This window comes from Oikopleura dioica, chromosome 1, assembly GCF_907165135.1.
Source record: "Oikopleura dioica chromosome 1, OKI2018_I68_1.0, whole genome shotgun sequence".
Taxonomy (NCBI): domain Eukaryota; kingdom Metazoa; phylum Chordata; class Appendicularia; order Copelata; family Oikopleuridae; genus Oikopleura; species Oikopleura dioica.
Window position 1 is genome coordinate 3,070,111 of NC_137291.1, and position 14,382 is coordinate 3,084,492.

The following is a 14,382-nucleotide window of genomic DNA, read 5'->3' on the forward strand; positions in this document are numbered from 1 at the left end:
TTTCCATTGTACGTTTGAACAACAGTTTCCTGTTTCATTTCGCGATTTGCTGCTTCTGCTCTCGTTTTCATGTAAGGCGAAACGTGATCTTCGTTGAGCGTCATTCTTTGTATAACTGGAGGGAAGTTTAGATGCTTGATTTTCTCGTAAACCTCTGACGGACAGGTAACATCGGCGACAACGAATCCAAAAACTTTCTCGAGACGGATTTCTTCAAGCAAATGTTCTTCAGTATGTCTCATGAATATCTTTCCCCAGTAAAGTGAACGAGTATGATGCTTGAGAGTGATTCGTTTACTCCAAACGCACTCGTGGATGTATGTCAATTTTCCAGCACTCTGTAGATAGGCTTTCTTTAGCTCCCAGGCAGTATCAGTTTTTCCAGATTTGCAGACAGGACAGCAATCATGAAAGTAACATCCCAGAAACTCGTAAAAGTGATCAACACCATCAACGCAAGCGTACCCGTCGATTTTCCAATTCATCACTTGATGTTCTCCACGAAAATAGGCATGTTGAAGGGGCACTCGTTCACCATTTGACGAAATAAGATCTGAAGAGTATTCATCGATGAAGGTCAACCATCTATGGGCGGCAAAAGAAGTCTCTCTAGCCATCATTGTTTGCTTGTAAAATTTTGCACCTTTTGTCCAGAGAATACCTAAATTTTGGTCAATACTCAACAATAAAATTCAACTACCTGGTGTCGTTGGCATCTTCTGATTTTGCGCATAAAGATATAATGCGTTAAAGTCGAGAAAAGTTATTTTTGTAAACCTTTCTCCATTACCAGCATATTTGGCATTTCTAGGTGCGTCGATATCGTCACGCAGCTCAGTGTATCGCGAAAAGACATTGACAAGACCTCCAACAATATTGTTCCTGAATAGCTGATGCTCGGACGGAGACAGAGATGAAAATGAATCTAAAGGAGAGTTATGTACAATGAAAATTATATCATCAATTACATGCAAGCGGAGCCTTTTTAGAGAAAAGATCGAAAAGACATATCATGGCGAATTTCGGAAGCGAAGAGCAAAGCGAAGGATCAACATTGAATGCTTGATGAAAGATGTCAAACTGCACAGCAATCGCTCTTGCGAATGGACCAACATCAGTCAAGTTGTAGTAACGAAGCCAATCCATCATTGAATAATCTGGATTGAGGGCTTGATTTGCATAGAATTGTCCTCTAGCAATCGAATAATCGTTGTCATCGACAGGAATGTCTTTTATATCATTATAAAACGCATCTTTTGACGGAAACGTTTTGCAATTTGCGATGTCGGAGACCGATTTAAACAAAGTGTATGGCCATATTGACTTGTTTTCGTTGATTTTTGATTGCTTCAGGTACTTTGACAAAGTCATCGGAGTGGTGAAAAGCATTGCATCCTTGAAAACGTAGTGTTCAGTGGAGATTGAGAAAAATGTCGATCCCTTCTTGATAATGTGCAGTTTTTTCGGATACTCTTGCTTCAGAATCGGAATCAAATAAGGACTCAGCACAGCAAGATCAAATTTTGCTACAAAAATGAACAGTTGCTTTATCGTTTGCTCAATTTTTACCTGAATTAAAACCAAAAACGCTCAGCTTCATGTATTCTTTGAGCTCTCTCTTCAGTCCCAGCAACTTCAATCTTGCTTTCATTTGTGATTCTAAAATAGGAGTCGTTACTATCCAAAGATTTTTTTTATACCGTTCTCGATGAGACTTTCAAGTTTTTCTAATGCAAGAAAAAACTCATCCGGGAGCTGACCAGCTTCTCCTTGCGAAAGCTCGTAGAGTATTCGAACAAATCTCTCCACCAGATCAGAGGCTGACTTTGGCGAGTCATCATTTCGTACCAGAAAATGCTCAACTCCAAAGTTACTTCCTGAAAATTGTCTTGAATTTTGAGTTTAAAGAGTTTAATTACCAATAGCTATTGAGAGCAATCTTAACGATGAGTGAATTGTCGTCTCACAGGTTTTTAGCCCGATCGGAGACTCATAAGTCTCAATATCGTAGGTCACTTAAATAAATATAAGATTGAGTTTTTTTTTTTCAACTTACCTATTTTTCTTTTGATAAAACTGATAAATTCATCATCAAGAAGTCCAAGGTCTATCAGTTTTGCGATTGGACTTATTGGCTGTCCGTAAGCACGTGGCACGGCTTCAACGACTCCTCTTCTGTTTTCACATTCTTTTTCGTGGGTTTTCAATTTAGCAAGTCGGTCGAAATGCATGAAGCAGTTTTTGAATTGGCAAAGAAAACGTTGTTCGGCGATTACTAGAATTCTTTTGAGTAAATTATAATTGGATATTCTTACATTTGCTGTTGAAAATTAAGAAGGGTGTATTTGGTGTTTCTTCATGCCTGTAAAGAAGAAGAGGATCTCCTGGCTCTTTATTTTTCGGCTTGTATCGTCCGATTCTTTTGAAGAGAAAGTTTTTTTGCTTTGCCTCTGGTCGAGTTGAAAGAGAATAGATATGAACTTCCTTGTTCAACTCGTTTGATATCTTTCTGTACGCAGACTCATTGAAAGCACCATTGTAACCGATGACAGAGAGATTCTCGAGTTCCAGGGCAAAGTATTTGTGAACATTCTCGCAATTTTTCATCTTCTGATTGCAATGTAGGTTTTGCACAAGGTCTTCAAAAGACAATGGACAATAATTGTATTTGGGTTTTACTCCTTTTTCCCGCAGTTCATAGTAAAGAACAGACGGAGACCAGAAGGGAACGTCATCGACAAATCTTATTCCACTTTTATCGAGTGAAATTCGCATGAATCTTTTGCCATAAAAACTCTCAAAATCATCTTTTGTGACAAACGGACATGTGCGCGATAGGTCGTAAACGTACTTGACAAATTCTTGATCACGTATGTATCCCCTTTCGCAGAAGAAGCTCTCTAACGGTAGTTCTGATTTGATGAGCTCTCCCAGAACTATATAAAAAGGGACATCATCCAATGTTACATCAAATTTTCTCATTAAAACCTGCTGACCTTGAGTTGGCTTTTTAAATGCAGAAAACATGTCAAGAGCATTCAAGTGGAAAGAGTTGTATTGATTATAATCGGATAAGGCGACACGGTTGAGAGATAAGAGGTCAGTAAAAAGTGGAATAGAGTAAAATGTTTTTTTATGTTGAGAGTTGAGCGAACCGGATGAGATATCCATGACGTTTGAGTAGCAGTACTGTTTGACGGGTTGCGGATCAAGATTTCTTCTTCGCGAGTTGAGGTTTCCATGGTTGTCGAGATGAGGTATAATTCTTCTGAGAGTCGTAACGAGCAATTGTAGAAGGAGAAACTTTGAAAGAAGTAAATTTCATGCCTTCACAAAATAAAGCTTACTTTTTTAGTCGAAAGCCAGGCGTCGGGGTTTGATGTCTTTTGTGGGGGCTCCAACGTCATCCTCTGATCTTTTGCGTTTTCTTGGATTCTCCGGGATGGGTGGGACCCCTTTAAACTCTGGTGTCCGAGGTAAATCGTCAGAGGAGTCGACTTTAAAGGTGGAGTGAGCATTTTGACGAACAAGAGTTGTCTTACGGAAGGCGAAATCTTCGTCTTTTTGATCAAAAGAGACATCGATGGTTCCATCTTCATCGATTAGACTGAATTCGACAACTTCAGATGCTTCATTTGTTTCCATTGCTTCGAGTAATCTCCCTAAAGATATTTGGGTAAGCTATAATTCTAGTCAAGAGTGGACTCTTACATTTGATTTTGGTGGCAAACTTTCGCTCCTCTGCTGATAGAGTCGACTCCATTCCAACAAAGGCAGTGGCTTTTTCCACAAGGATTGACATCGACTCCTCAAAAGCCTTTTTAAGACTTTTTGCGGCTTGCTTGTAAGCTTCCATTTCTGAATTGAATGAAGATGATGGTCTTTTCCTTGATTTTATTGTTTTCTGGACTTCTAGCGGTGAGATAATTTCAAAAGGTCAATTTTCTAAGAGCGAGCAAAAGCGAAGCGTAACCCGGCAAATTAGCGATGGGGTGAGGGGGTAAGGCTAAACAACAAAATCAGTTCAGTTATGCTGGAATCTATCTGGCCGTCGTCGAGCTCTGGGTGGATTGCGTCGGGGCTAGATATAATTAAGAACCGAGATCCTTTGAGTCAAGTCTTGCCTGATTGTGTTCGATTTCTGGGGCGCCTTGTTGGTCTTGAAAGAGAACTGCCTATCAAAATAATAAATTGATATTCAGCCTGTTTTCTCTTACTTGAATCGCTGGAAGATTTTGAGCTGCGAACTGCTGGAGTGGCAATGGAAGACGATTGTAGAGCTGCAGTCGAGCCTCTTCGGAGAGTCTGTTGACGTAGTCTCAACGATTGTGTTAGAATTCAGTCATTTTGTGAATAAATTACCGTTGACGTAGATCAGAAAGGCGCTGTAGAGGCAATAGAAGATCCAGTAGATCATGAATACGAGCACTGCGGTGACTGGATCATTGATCGTCATCATTCCCCGCAAAAAATCGAAGATCGCAACTGGTAGTCGTGTTGTTATTGGCGGCGGTGGTGGCGGTGGTCTTGGCGGTGGGGTAGGTGGAACATTCGGTCCGGGCGGGTTCATGACTCTAATAGAACACAAACATTAGCTGGTTTTTTGGCCGAAATTGATAATTTAATTAAACTAAACCTAACAAAATTTGAAAATAATTTGGAAAATTGTTTTTTGCAGAATTAAACTAGCTGAAGTGTTTCCCGGGGTCGCGGAGGAGTGCGTCGCATTTCCCGCTGAAGTCGTAGATAAGCGATGATGGTGGTAACAAGCGTAACAGTGACGAGCCCAATGACAACCATCGACATCACCAGCAAGAGTTTAGTTTGCTTGCAGTTGAGCATAGCGTTATACTCACCTGCAAGCGAAATAAACACTGGCGAGTCTTGGTAGTCGCTGAGGATTGCGTCGTCACGCATTCTGAAATTTATAGAAAATAATATTAAATCGTCGACATGTAATTTGGATGGTTGCAAAAAAAAAACTCCCGGTCACAAGCGAAAGAAATCAGTTATGCCCGGGAGATATTGAAGTTGAGCTTAGGAAGTTTGTAAGAAGCGAAATGATTCTCGACTGCAATCAGATATCTAAAGTCTTTTCCGCATGCTTCCAGTCACAATTTACGACGGGAAGCACACAAAGAAAAGACCTCTTTCTACCTGATTGCAACCGAGAGTCATATTTTTCAGTTCTGCTTGGGAGATGAGCAAAGGAAGATTGAAGGCAAGCGTGATTCTCGAAGGCAATGAGATAGCTAAAGTCTTTTCCCCAGTCAAAAAATATTCCAAAAAGCACGAGAAAAAAAACCTTCTACCTGATTGCCTTCGGGAATCAAGAAAGAGTTTACTCAAATGGAAGTGGCTCCCGTTGAATTGCGGTCTCAAGCATTTGAAGTGGAGTGGCTATAAAGAGTAGTTAGTTATTGCTTGATTTTGATTAATTTCACCTTGGTTTTGAGATGGAGGGTTTAAAATGCTTCGCAGCGTTCTGAAGTGAGTTCGAATTCGCTTCCGCCATCTTTAGATTGTCACTCCTAAAAGAAATAAAAGAAGTAGGGACCAATAAAGCTAACAGTACCTGTTCCAAGAAGAACAAGAGCGATGCTGATGCCGAGCAGAATCTTGACTAGATAGGAACGTTGGTTTGTTTTCCTGGATTTTGTAATTACCGTTGTTTTGAGAAGTCTCGATTTCTGAAACTGAGGTTGTTGTTTCAAGAGGCTGGGTCGTTTCGGAAGTCTCGGGAGACTCCTCGGTGTCGTCACCGGGTAACACGACAGAAGGAACAAACCTATTCATCTGAAATTTTAGAGGTTAGCGAGTTTTTGTTGACCCATTGAGCTTGAGGAAGAAAAGTATTTCGTCTTCAAGCTAAATGGGTCTTTTTTTATTTTATTACAAAATTATTGAAAAAGTTCTTAAGTTAAGCTCAAGGTTTCAAATTAAACAACCAGACAAATCACCAAACAGACAAAACAATCAAAAGAAACAGTTACGGTTTACAGCTCACGAAAATGCTTGTAGACTCTCTTTGTAGAAGTCTTCGTTGATTTCAAGTCCTTCTCTTTAACGTTTGCCCCAGGAAGAATTCTCTTCCTGATGATCACGAAGAGAAAAAGATATTTGGTTATTTTCATTTTTTGAGAGATTTGAATGTGACTGTATGATCTGACTATGACCCATATAGGGGAATGGTTTGATCTAGAGGAGCGCCCTCCGGGTGACCGTTTGAAGCGCGCCCATTCCTATCTAAAAATAGCTTGATTGAAGTTGGCAAACTAACAGCAACTGAATCATCGATATGACCGAGATATTGAACATTCTTGCTTCTCTTCTCAGCGATTTAGCTGAATGTGCGATTCACTACTGGCTAAAAAAAGAGTCGGCGATAGAGGAGATCAAAGAGCTTCAAGAAGTAGACGAGAAAATACGATCCTCAGCCATCATCAAATTGCTACCTGATCTTTCGCCGGATGTGCTCGATGCATTCAAGCTGCAAATAGGTTCATATTATCTATAGTCAAATTTTAACTCGAATTAGAAACAATGATGCTCAAGTACAGAAACTGCCCTGATGCTTTTGAAGTTCTTGAAAAGCTCCGAAACCACCTTGATACAGCAAACGGTAATATACATTAATTGCAACACTTTATTATTATAAAAGAATCCGATGACAAAATGGAGACGGATGCGAAGCCTGCGATAATCACTGCCAATGAAATAGACGAATACTTGGGTAAAGAGCAACCAAATTTATTGAAATTACGAAAATCAAAGATTCAGAGTAAAGATTTCTTTCGCCGACGCCTCGTTCACACCTCAGTTGATCGAACAATGTAGTCTCCTCGCCCGTCGTTTAATGTGTACTTGAGTCCCTGGGAACGTCGATTCTTGACGAACTTGCAAACCGCCGCGTAAATCCCCACTGCAACAATGATTATCGCCATGCCGATGCGATCAGCGAGGATCTGGTCCTTTACCTCCCAGAGGAACAGAATCATTTCCTTGCTTAAATTTCAGATTTATCAATCATTTTTCCTTAAATTTTCTTACCGTTCGTTTTCGATGTCAATTGACAAAGGCATATCTCCACTCATTTTTAGTATTTTGACTGTTTTTAAAGTCGATTTTTTGGTATCTGCGAAACATTTATTATTCCTGCTGTTTTTATAACAAATTTTCTTTGACCCCTGGGCAAATAAATTGGTGGCATTTAAGTTTTTGAGAGATTTTTTATTTTTGAAACTCGGCTAAAAGAAACTGTCTAGCGGTGGAAGTGTCTGCGATTGTTGAATGTCAAAGTCCATGTTTTGCGGTTGTCGCTGGTCATTAGATCGTTCGTTGCCTATAATTTTGTAAGAAAATAATTTTTAATGAATGAAAAAGACCTTTGTATGGAACAATATTGCAATCGAAAGAATTGTTGATTTCATTTTGCTGGGTAGAGTAGGTTCCAAATATTGTGTCAAACTAAGAATAATGTCTTTGCGACCTGTATTCTGATTACCTCAGCAACAAACATCTGTGTCGAGAGGTTCTTTGAAACATCTATCGCTGGCTACAGAATTGAATTTAATGAATAATTCATAGATAAGCTCACTTCTTCTGTTGTTTTATCTGGTTTTTCTTCAAAAAAAGACGAAATTTCGAAATTTTCTGGCTATTGTAAATAATTAGAATAGTAAGGATAAGCTCAACTCACAATCTGGGGCACAGAAGCATTCGGTTCACTGACAAACTAGAATTATCGATAAATTGAGAAAAGCAAAAGTAAACTCACTGTATAAGTTTGGGGACAGGGATTATCACAGACAACGATCGATTGTTCTTGAGACTAGAATCCGATTATCTTTGAATATAAATCCATTGAACTTACTTCATGAGCAGGATTCTGTTCAGGCTGCTGATTTTCGATGGAGTTAATTTGAGGAAGGATTATCTGTTTTATGAGTTTAAATAAAAATTGCAAGGACGAACCTTCTGAGGTGGGAAAGTTTTAAGCGCGCGGAAGGATGGCTTGATTTTTTGCGGTCGTTCAATAGATTCGCCTTTTCTTTTCATGCAGCTTTTCGAATTCTTTGGAGCGATTGAAGGACCCTTTGATTATTGATTTTTTTTTATATCATGCTAGATCTTACTTTATAACAATCATTATTCGATTTGGTCCAATACATTTCGGTGACAGCCTCGTTTGTAATGGGACCAGTATCTTGTATGTCCAGTATATTCTTCAAAGATTCTTTTGGACATTGGCTCAACACATTAAACATCGAGTCTAGATTGATTTTAAGTTTATTCCCATATCAAAGGAATATACTAATGAGAATGGTTGAGTTTGCTTCATCTCGAGGATGAACCTTTTCGAGCTGTTGTTTAAGTTTCTTTCCGTAGGCCTCGATATTAGAGCAGCTTTTGTTCCATTCGTTCATTATTTTCCCGACTAATTCTCTCATGGTCTCCATTTTGAAATGAAACGATGATGATCGAGATTATACTCTTGGAAAGTTGGGGCTGTCGAGCATGAAATGGTGAGCGGGGGTTTACAAGGTTAAAATTTCGAACTACAAGGGCTTTGTCACGAATGTCGAAAAATGGAAAACAACACCTAGAAAATGTTTTAGGGGCCAAAAATGACACCTAGGCTGTACAAGGTTAACGCGTCTAGATTTTTAAAAGCTTGAACATGCTTGTTATCTTGTTCACTTTTCGTTGATGAAGTCTAAAGGCTCTCTCTCTAACTTGTTTCTTCAGTACTGCGATTTCTTTAGAAAGAACAGTAAGTCTTCTTTTTATATCTTTTTGCTGTTTTTTAAGAGCCTGCTGCTTTTTTTGGTTGACTTTCATATTTTGCATATATCTCTATAATCACCGAATATATAACCGACTACACGAGCGACATCTTACCACCTAACAACTTGCAGATCAACAAAACTACTTTCAAACGATTGATAACCGTTTGATTCTTTTTTTCCTTGGTGTACATGTTTATTGAAGGAAAAAGGGGCTGGGGCAGTTAGAGTCTCTTTTTTTGGGGCCCACTCTTTTTCTTCGGGGGTCCCGATTTCTTCTTGGAGGGGGCAGCTCGCTTCTTCTTGGAGGGGGCGGGCTCGTCTCGCGTCGTCTTTGGCTGATCTTTCCTCTTGTGCTAAATAATATTTGTAAATAACGATTTTCAATTCATTGACTTACAATTCGCATCGAATATTTGCTCCCGGTGCCGAGGCAGCTTTTTTTCTTGAGGATCTTCCCCAAGAATACGGCGAAGGCCTCCTCTAATTCCTGGTAATAGTGGTACTTGCTTTCCCAGACCTCCGGTGTCCTGTCTTTTTCCGTCTGCATCCAGATTGCTCGGTCTCTTAATTGAAAATAAAAAAGTGTGAAGAACCTAAAAAACTTACCGCCATTTCTGGAAAGTCAAGGGCTCGGCGGACGCCAGCATTTGAACCAGGGCCTTCCGTTTCTCGCGGCGACGTCGTTTCAAAAGATAGCTAAATATTTATTAATATGTTTGTTTGTCTAAACTTACAAATGACATCTGCTGACGTAACGGTGTTTCTGGAAGGGGAGGAGTGGTTGCTGCGCGTTCAGTTTTGCGGTGCCTCTGGAGATGCTATTCGACGCCCGTTTGTTGAGTTCGTTATGAGCTTGCAGCGTCTGGAGCCATAGCTTCCACCGTCCTCCCGCTCTGTATGAAGTGAGCACGAGGTCCTGGGGGGAATACTCGCGCGAATCGGGATTCTTGGGGGCGAGATCTTTCTGCATCTCTAAAAAATAAATGAGAATCGTGCTTATTGTCAATAAACTTACGCAGTCGCAGCGCTCGTTCAGGCTCGTAGGTCTCAGGTTCGCCGGCGGTTTCTCTATCAAACCATGAAACCGCGTTGTCTACTGATACTATCGAGTCGCAAGTGTCCTGGCTATTCAATGTGCTGTCTGAGCCCGATAACGAGCATTCGTACTCGGGAGAAACGGCGGGCAGATTGTCGGGTGTAAATTGAAACCCGAATAGGGCCCCTTGATGCCATTTCCCTATTTGGCTGAAGGGGAAACATGTCACATATCGCGCGATACGGACTTGAATGTCCTAAAGACGATTATTGTTCTGTTCTTGTTTTCTATCCTACCTTTATGCTCGCGTCGGGATTTCCACATACCCGTAGAAGGTCGCCATGGTGTTTAACAAGGTTGGCCACCACGCGCCAGTGTTTATCGTACGAGGAGCAGACATTGATGACACGTTTGAATTGCAGGCTGAAGGAGCCCGGCGTTTCTTCCATCTCGAGAATTTTGTCCCAAATTATTCGAGGGATGCGTTTCTGTTTCCCTGAAATAATGATATTATTATACTGTCTGTAGGGTCACAATTATCAGGAGAAACTGTTATTTGCTCCTGCTTATTGCTCGCTATTCGATAGAACTCTTGCAGAGAAGAACTCCTCTAATGAGTGCAGAACATCAGCCGCTGCTCCGTGGGGGATTCATCCCACCTATGGGTTACAGACGCACTGATGTTCTGAACTCACCAGAGGAGTACTTCTCTACAAGAGTTCTATCGAATAGCGAGCAATAAGCAGGAGAATAGCAGTTCTCAAAAATTTTCCGTCGATAGAAACCTGCTTTAACCCTGGTGATCTTACTATCAACTGTAAAGGATCACCAGCCGCTGCTCCGTGGGGGAGTCATCCCACCTATGGGTGACAGACGCACTAGGACCCTCTATAGCTGATAGTAAGATCATCAGGGTAAAAGCAGATTGCTACCGACAAAAATTTTTTGAAAACTGCTATTTACCCTGCTTATCGCTCGCCATTCGGTCGATCTCTTACAGAGAAGAACTCCTCTAATGAGTCCAGAACATCAGCCGCTGCTCCGTGGGGGATTCATCCCACCTAAGGGTTACAGACGCACTGATGTTCTGTACTCACCAGAGGAGTACTTCTCTGTAAGAGATCTACCGAATGACGAGCAATAAGCAGGGAAAACAGTTATCTGCTGATGATTGTGACCCCTGTGAAATATAAGACCTACCTTTCCATGTCGATTTAGTCCTAGTGACTGTCCCCTCGCCCGATGGACCGTCTTTGTCTGTACCCTCGGCCGATGGGGCGTCGTCGTTGCCTGTGCCCTCGCCCGACGGACCGTCTTTGTCTGTGCCCTCGTCCGATGGGGCGTCGTCGTTGCCTGTGCCCGCGTCGTTGTCAGTGCCCTTGCCCGATGGGCCGTCCTCGCCACTACCCTCGCCCGATGGACCGACTTTGTCTGTGCCCCCGTCCGATGGGGCGTTGTCGTTGCCTGTGACCACGTCGTCGTCTGTGTTTACGACGTTTGGGGCTGTGTTGCCTGTGCCCTCCACGTTTTGGTCGGTGTTGTCCTCGTCGTTGCCCCTTTGTGACCGTGTTCGCGGCCCCGCGAGGGCTGTGGCTTGACGCCTGGGAAAATTTTTCATTCTCACCATCTTCTATAAAATATTTTTATTTCCCTCCCTCCCCAAATATTTAGAAAGAAAACAGACACAGACACCGCGGAGCACCATGAATTTACAGTTAGTGAGTTTTGGACTGGAACTCGGTAAGATCGACGAACAGGGTAGCGGTGATGGAGGAGACGATCTGTTAAGATTTGTGTAGGTAGGTCGCTCGATGTCAAGGTTTCGTCGACAGATGTCAACCTGAATGTATAAGTTAGCATTTGGTTAGCTTGAAAGTTCAAATTGTAAAATCGATATTTTTTCTAGAACAAGATTTGTTTTGGTCTTACCATGAAAGCAAAGTCGAAGCTTGTGAGCTGACTCGGGTGGTCTCTCGAGCTTGGACTTCTTGCCGTAGTCGACGGAGAGTCGCTCCGAAGATGAGGGAACCCTGGAGACCAGTGCACTGATCGGCGAGCTTTCGAATTCGAAAGTCTTAAAAATTTGGGTGAGTTCTCTTATTTTCAAAATTTTTGTCGCTTCTCTCTTATTTTTCGAAAAGCTGCTCTTGAAAAGCGCGGAAAATTTAACTGAGCTTTATTTTGAAAAGTCGCGTTTAATTCAAAGCGTTCTAGAAAAAATTACCTTTCGGAAGCGCGTCGTTGCTCTCGTTGCCCTTGTTGTTCTGATTCGTGTTTCTGAAAGATTGTCGTTAGATCGTTTGTTGATTAAAGTTTGAAATTTCAATCAGAATCCTTAATAAGCTTACCTTCTATTTCTGTCATCTTGAATCGGAACCGCCGAGCGAAGTTCCTTTTATCATATGGTCTTGGTTCAAAATCGAAATGGCACCATCTAAAAACAACCATTGAATATTTGTTGTATTCTAGAAAATAACGGACTCGATTTTTTTTTCGCTCGAAAACTAACTCGAAAAAGTTGCTACGGTGATGTGCTCAAATTGAGAAAATACTATTCACCCAACCCATCTTTTTATTTCTTACCTTTTTGTCTTCTTCTCGTTTTCTCTGTTTTCTCTTCTTTCTCCTTCTCTAAAAATCAATTTTTTAAAAAAATTCTGACTTTTATAAAAGTCAGTGGCATGAGAGCCAATCGGAGGGAGGAGATCCAAAATCAGGTGAACGCGCTCGACCAATCCGAGGAGTATCGGCGATCTAGAGAAAAATCTCGAGCGAGCGCGAAGCGCTCGCTTTTTTCAATCGCTCACCTTCAACGCCGCGCTCACTTCCGTTGATTCGTAATCCAGCATAATCGGGTTTTTCAGTTATGAATATGAAAAGAGTCTTCGTCTTCTTGCTGAATTTGAATGGTCGGAAGCTCATAATTAACTTGGCAAGTTTCATGAACTTCAAGAGGACAAGAGTGCTCCTGAATCATTTCAGGGGCGGCTTGGGCGATTCGATAGACAGGCAAGTCCTCGACTAGTGGGTGGTTTCGGTCGAATTTAATTAAATTTCTGATTTTCGCACATCGCTTTCGCTCCCTGCCGATTTAGTTTGTTCATCTTATTTAGTTTTTCCGCCGAAAATATCACACTCGCATTACTACGGTGCAAATGTTTGGCGTCATTATATGGCAAATGAATTCCTATCTATATAAAGGATAAGGGGCTAAGGGGTAATTTAAGTTTGAAGGAAGCATTAATCCGGAATGAGTGGCTAATTGTTGTGCGATCGGCTTAGGGCTTGTTGGTGTCCGCTCCAGTCGACGGAAAAGTAATTCGATTCTGCGCAGAAGAGAAGGGTTATTATCTTGGCCAGACTTAAAAAGCGGACTTATTGCTTCAACACTTGCCTTTTACAGTTGATCACTGACGAGAGTTTACCGATGACGAAGACCCTGTAGCTTCTCAAGTGCTGATTTTGGCCAGTGTAAGTCCGACATGTTTCTTGCTTGCTTTGTTTTGTTATTGCTTGAACTTCTCCAACCTTTCTATGATGTTTTTCTAGCCGGGGTTAGTGAGTCACTTCATTTAGCTTCTTCTGATACTCGAATATAGAATTGATGAAACGAGCGGCCAATGAGTTAAAGTGAGCTCTTCAATAAGGAATAACTGTTTGGAAATTGAGAAGCACTTTGTGAATAGTTGATAGTTTTGTTCTAAACTAACGACGCATATGTCTCAATGCACAGAAAATTACCAGTAAAAACTTTTCCAGAAAAGAAAAACTCAAAGAACTCTACCCGGACCCAATTAAACGATCCTTCAAAGTATTTACAACAAAGTATTTACAACAAAACGGAAGATAAATATTACTGTAAAGTCCGCGCCGGCCACTGCATCGACATCGCCCACTGACAACCTAGAGATGAAGATCTTAACGAAGAAGGCTATCCTTGCCACGAGAGAAAGTGCGCAAAGAAGCATTACACGATGAAAGGCCGTGTAGAATTCAACCAAAGAAATCCAGTTCGAGATTCGACGACGAAATTTCGTCCTTGCTCAAAATTTCTTCTCACTATGCATTCAAAAAGATTTCCTAAGCGGTCAATACGGAGAGGATGAAAAACGCAAAAACGGCAGCTTCACATCGAAAAAAGCCGGCATCGTGCACGTCCCGCTTATTTCAGGTTTAATGCTTTCGAAAGAAGTAGCTGTTAATATTCATTGATTCCAGGATGCAACCCAATCTGTACGGGAAAAGATTTGATCGACAAAAACGAAGACCTAAAAAGTTCGCTTGTAAGTGCGACGTGAAACTTGTAAATGGATTGGTACGCAACATCGACTCGTTTGAACAGTCCCGGTATGAGAAGAATTCTTTGCATTGAAATAACAGCAGATATTTAGCGTTCTTGGCTACAATTATGAGCAAAAGCGACATTGAAAAAGTAGTAGCAGAGACCCAAATGAGGAAAGCAGTGATGTTGAGATTCCGCAAAACGATATGTTTCGAATGGAACTTGAATCGCTCGCATTTGCTGACGTTAACAACGAGGAGCAGCTGCAAAAGAAT